Source organism: Heptranchias perlo, unplaced genomic scaffold (assembly GCF_035084215.1).
Source record: "Heptranchias perlo isolate sHepPer1 unplaced genomic scaffold, sHepPer1.hap1 HAP1_SCAFFOLD_43, whole genome shotgun sequence".
In the NCBI taxonomy this organism is placed as follows: domain Eukaryota; kingdom Metazoa; phylum Chordata; class Chondrichthyes; order Hexanchiformes; family Hexanchidae; genus Heptranchias; species Heptranchias perlo.
The window spans coordinates 4060194-4066132 of NW_027139442.1; the positions used below are offsets into that span (position 1 = coordinate 4060194).

Below are 5939 nucleotides of genomic sequence, written 5' to 3' on the forward strand. Positions count from 1 at the left end.
TCTCCACATAATTGAAGTCCCTCATCCCTGGTATCATCCGAGTAAACCTCCTCTGTACCCTCTCCAATACATTGACATCCTCCCTAAAGTGTGGTACCCAGAATTGTTCACAATACTCCAGCTGATGGCTTTCCAGTGATTTGTAAAAGTTCAACGTGACTTCCTTTTTTTTTTGTTCCATGTCCCTATTTACAAAGCCAATTGTCACATTCGCTTTCTGAACCGCCTTATCAAATAGTTGTAAATGTGCACTCCCAGATCCCTCTGCTCTTGCACCCCATCAAAATAGTACCATTTCGATTCTACTGCTTTTACATGTGGTTCCTCCTAAAGTGAATCAATTCACACTTATCCACATTAAATTGCAACTGCCAAGTGTCTTCCCATTTCGTCAGTCTGTCGATGTCCTCCTGAAGTCTGCGACTATCCTGATCACTATTTATGTTTCAAATTTTAAATAGAATTGTGAAAACATCCTCTTGGACTCGCCCCACCTTTAAACACAAGGACAGGCAAAACTTTCGTCACCTCGAGAAAAACTAAATGCTCGGCACAGGATAGCATTCAATGGAAGAGCGCACGCTCCTTATCAATGGTTCCGAACCCAGTGATGGATTGCGGGCCCAGTGTGAGATTGTTCCATTTTGACAGATTGGGGAGGACATGGGACAATAGTTTAGACTATGCAGAGGTCGGAATCGGCTGGATGTTTGGCGGTTCATCTTTTCCCAGTGAGCCTCTGGAATGCGTTGCTGGCTGGTGTGGTGGGGGCTGACTCTCTGTCTGCCTTCTCCAGGGAGCTGGAACGGTTTTTGGCTGGGGCAGAGGTCACAACATAGAAAGGGTAAGAGGATTTAGAGTTAACCTAGGTATAATCTATCTGATCTCATGGGCAGGCTTCGATTACCTGAGGGGGTCGGGGGGTTGGGTGGAATTTTCCAGTGTATTCTATCCCTTAAAGGCCCTGGATTTTTTTCTGGATCTTTGACTCTCCCAGGAGATTCCATGGCTGCGGGCGGGGTGATGGAGAGTAAGTGTCAGTAATGATGCTCCAGCCACCACCAGTGAGGGGCAGGCTTGATGGACCAGCTGGTCTTTTACTGCTCGTCATTTCCGTTTGTTCGTCCACATCCCCCGCTCGTCAAGGTGCTTTAAATGAAGCGATCCTCACACAAACCCCCAACTGGGGCATGTCCTGCGTCTGTCTTTAGTGAAACGGGACTCAATGTCTTTGCGTCTCACGTTATTCTCCTCTGAAGCTCAAGGGCTCGAAATATTCTTGCATGCCTCTGCTACAATGTGCCTGAGAATTGCTGGTCCCGTCCAACCGTCCGCTACGTGACGACGTGGCTGTTGTCCGCTTGGAGCACAAGAGGAGATGATTTTAAGCCCAGTGAATCATTGAGTGGTCCGAAGTCAGTAAGCACCAGTTCGTCTACCCTTGGTTATAGCTCTATTGGATTCGGCGTTGTAGCTCAGTGGTACAGCACCTGCTTTGCGTGTATAAGTTTCTGGGTTCAATATCTAACACCTCCACCATTTATTTTCACCAGAATGTCCCACAGAAAGACGAATCGTGCTTTCAGAGGGAAGCGAGTTCCAACTTCTGAGACAAAAATTCAATTGTCCCGAAGAAGGACTTCATCTCACGGTCCCCTCAGCAGCTCAGCTCATAACGAGCCGCCGACTGACCAGAATTCAAAATGTAAAGTGTTTGGGCATGGAACCTGAGACCTCATACATGCGAAGCATGCGGTTTATCATCTGAGCGACATCACCAGATAATAACGACCTCTAACCAATTGTGAAAGGACTGAGTGCCTCACATTCCGAAGGCCACCCGAGAATTTACTGTTCTGAAAAGCATTTCCTCCTTCAAGCATAGGAGATACCTGAGGTATGCGGACCTGATGCTAGTATTTTAAATCCAGACTTTATTTTATTAATTCAATTTTTAATTAATTGAAATTGAATTCCCCAGCTGCCGTGGTGGGATTTAAATTCTTGACTCTGGATTATTAATACAGGCCTCATGGATTACAAATCCAGTAAACTACCGTACCCGCTGGATTACGAGTCCATTATGCTACCGTACCCGCTGGATGAACAGAAGAAACCAGGTCTCGTCACTCAGAGAAATGAGAAAGGGAGCGTTGAGAAGAAAATCTGGGAGAGAGGTGAGTCTCCTCGGGCTGTGCTGACCGTCATTTCTGTTTCAGGTCGCCGTTCTTCGAACCGCTCGCTGGACATTGCACCATCACACATTCCGATCAGTCGGCGGCTGATGTGATCTGAGCTGCTGAGCAGACCATGAGATGCAATCCTGCTCAGGGGCAATTTAATGCTTGTGGAGCCTCAGAGCTTGCAATTCGCGGCACTCCGAAATCAAGATTCGCCATTCTGTGGGTAATTTTGATGAAAAAAATAGCTTTGGAGATGCTGGGGGTTGAACCCAGGACCTCATACATGCAAAGCACGCGCTCTACCACTGAGCTACATCCCCAAACAAAAAAAAATGCCAACGAAGAGCTGATCTCCTTCAATTTATCAGTCCACATAAGGTTTTTCTTTGGGCTTCAATTCGTCTCCTTTTCTGCTCCAACCAGGCAATTAAACATGACGTTTGCGGACCTGATATAATTATGGGTGAACAGAACAAACCAGGCCTCGGCACTCAGAGCAATGAGAAAAGGGGCGTTGAGAAGAAAGGGTGGGAGAGGGGGAGAGACTCCTTTGGCTGTGCTGCAACCATCCTTCCGATATCAGGGCACATTTTTCGAACGCTGCCGTTATCAGTCACTTTGCTTACGGTTGGACGGGACGGGAAATCCTCAGGCACATTGTGGCAGAGGCTGGCAAGAATATTTCGAGTCCCTGAGCTTCAGAGGAGGGTAAGGTGAGACACAGACAGCATTGAGTATAATTTCACTATAGACGGATGCAGGACTTGCCCCAGGTGTGATTTTGTGTTTAACGATCACTTCACTGAAAACAGCTTGACGATTTGGGGCTACAGACGGACATGATGGTCAGGAAAAGACCAGTTGGTTCATCAATCCTGCCCCACATGCCTGGAGCATCGTGACCAGACACTTCCCACCTACACCTCCCGCCCCTCCCACCGGAAACTTGTAATCTCCTGGGAGCGGTTACAATCTAGAAATAAATCCAGCGCCAATAAGGAGGGGACATTCTGCGAAATTCCTCCCCGACTCCTTCAGGCGATCGAATTGAGTCCAGTGGATCGCACTGACCATGCGTGGGTTAACTGTAAAACCTCTCACCTTCGATATGATGCGATCTCTGCCTCAGTCAAAAACTGGTCCAGATCCCTCGAGAAGGCAAATTGAGAGTCAGCACCCACCACACCAGCCATCAATGCATTCCAGAGACTCACTACTCTGTGGGAAAAGAAGAATCGCCTTACACCCAGCCTATTCCGACCTCTGTGTCGCCTGAACGCCTGTCCGCTGCTCCACCCGGATCTGTGAAACTGGGAATAATCTATTTCTTCACTCAGAGGGTGGTGAACCTGTGGAATTCTCTACCACAGAAGGCTGTGGAGGCCAAGTCACTGAATATATTTAAGAAAGACAGATTTCTACACACAGAAGGCATCAAAGCGCACGGAGAGAGAGCGTTAATATGGTATTGAGATCGAGGATCAGCCATGATCATATATAATGGCGGAGCAGGCTCGGGGGTCCGAATGGCCGACTCGTGATCCGATTTTCTCTGTTATTATTACTGGGCACGCTCTCCAGCCCCGGGATGGGAGCCATTTCAAAGCTGCGTGCGTGCTTCCATTCCATTGTATCGTGTGCAGAGCGTTCGTTTTTTCTCGAGGGACAGAATCCCTTTCCTGTCCTGGTGTGTGAAGGTGAGGTGAGGACAAAAAGATCCTTTCAAAATCCACAGCGTTTGGAGATGCCGGGGATTGAACCGGAGATACCACACACGCAAAACATTCGCTCTTCCACTGCGCTACATCCCCTCAGCAAAGGGTTTTCAACTTTAGAATAAAAAAGTGGGCTTTCCGCTCTGTCTCTCCCTGACAACGTGATGCCCAGTCGTCACACGCGCTCACAATGTTCAACCTCTGCTTCAGATCACGGTCTTTGCTGCTCGTCTTTACTTTGAACTTTCCAAAAAAAAGTCCGCGGAAATAAAAAAATACAATTGCCAATAGTCAGTGACGAAGCTGACATCCAACCTCTGAATCATAAAGTGAGATGGATGAATGACACAGCGTCAAACAAGAGCTGTGACTGCTCGCTCGACATTGCACTGTCACACATTCCAGTCAGTCAGCGGCGGCGATGAGCTGAGCTGCTGAGGGGACCGTGAGATGAAGTCCTGCTCCGGGACAATTTTATGCTTGTGGAGCCTCAGAAGATGGAACTCGCTGCGCTCAGAAAGCGCGATTCGCCTTTCCGTGAGGAATTCTGATGAAAAATATTTTTGGAGATGCTGGGGATTGAACCCAGGACCTCATACATGCGAAGCATGCGCTCTACCACTGAGCTACATCCCCAGATGGAATAAATCGCTACCCAGGGAAAGAAGAACTGACTGCCCTCCTTTTATGAGACCACCCATGGTGGGTCTGCCACGTGATCGATTATTTCCAGTTTCAAAGATTGGGGAGGAGCAGGGAACAGGCGTTTCGACGACACAGAGGTAAGAATAGTCTGGATGTTTGGCGGTTCTTCATTTCCCACAGAGTAGTGAATCTGTGGATTGCATTGCCGGCTGGTGTGGTGGGTGCTGACACTTTGTGCACTGGGCTTAAAATCATCTCGTTTTCTGCTCCAACCAGACAATTCAAGGTGAAGTATGCGGACCTGATACAACTGTTGGTGAACGGAAGAAAACAGGCCTCGGCACTTAGTCTGATGAGAAACGGGGAGTTGAGAAGATAGGCTGAGAAAGTGGGGAGAGACTCCTTGAACTGTGCTGTAACCATCCGTCCCATTTCAGGGCGCATTTTTTCGAACGCTCCCGTTATCAATCACTTTGCTTACCGTTGGACGGGACGAGAAATGCTCAGGCACATTGTGGCAGAGGCCGGCAAGAATATTTCCAGTCCTCCAGCTTCAGAGGAGGGCAAGGTGAGGCGTGGAGAGCATTGAATCTCATTACACAATAAAGGGCCAGGTGTGAGTTTGTGTTTAAAGATCACTTCAACAAAAAAACAACTTGACGAGCTGAGGTGACTGACGGGCATGATGGTCAGGAAAAGACCAGCTGGTTCATCAATCCTGTCCCACATGCCCAGAGCATCGTGACTGGACACTTCCTACCGACACCATCCGCCCCACCCACCGGAAACGGTTACAAACCTTGGAGCGGTTACAAACCGGAAAAAATACAGGGCCAATTTCTGGAAAATTCCTCCCCGACATCTTCAGGCGATCGATACCAGTCCAGGACATGAGAGTGACCATGTGTAGGTTAACTGTAGAACCACCCACCTTCTATATGATGCGATCTCTGCCCCAGTCAATAACCGGTCCAGATCCCTCAAGAAGGCAGAGAGAGAGTCAGCACCCACCACACCGGCCGGCAATGCATTCCAAAAACTCACTGATCGCTGGGAAATGAAGAACCGCTTAACATCCAACCTATTCTTACCTCTGTGTACTCTAAACGCCTGTCCGCTGAATTCCAGCCTCTGAATCATAAAGTGAGTTGTATGAATGACAGAGCGTCAAACAGGACCGAGAACTGGGATTGCTCGCTCGACATTGGACCGTCACACATTCCGGTCAGTCGGTGGCTGCTATGAGCCGAGCTGCTGAGACCACCGTGGGATGAAGTCCTTCTCCGGGACAATTTAATGCCTGTGGAGCCTCAGATGATTCATCGTTCCGTGGGCGGCGAGTGGGAGAGAGGGAAGAGACTCCTTGGTGTAAGATTAGGCATTTTCAGCATATGGA

The 5939-nt window shown here is 48.6% G+C and overlaps 2 non-coding genes across 2 annotated transcripts; both read right to left on the reverse strand.

The window, feature by feature from the left end:
* Nucleotides 1-2431: 2431 nt before the first annotated feature.
* Nucleotides 2432-2503, reverse strand: trnaa-ugc (transfer RNA alanine (anticodon UGC)). Its single transcript has one exon. It is a non-coding gene; the product is annotated as a tRNA-Ala (tRNA).
* A 1959-nt stretch (nucleotides 2504-4462) lies between these two features.
* trnaa-cgc (transfer RNA alanine (anticodon CGC)) lies at nucleotides 4463-4534 on the reverse strand. The gene has a single exon. It is a non-coding gene; the product is annotated as a tRNA-Ala (tRNA).
* Between the last annotated feature and the right edge of the window lie 1405 nt (nucleotides 4535-5939).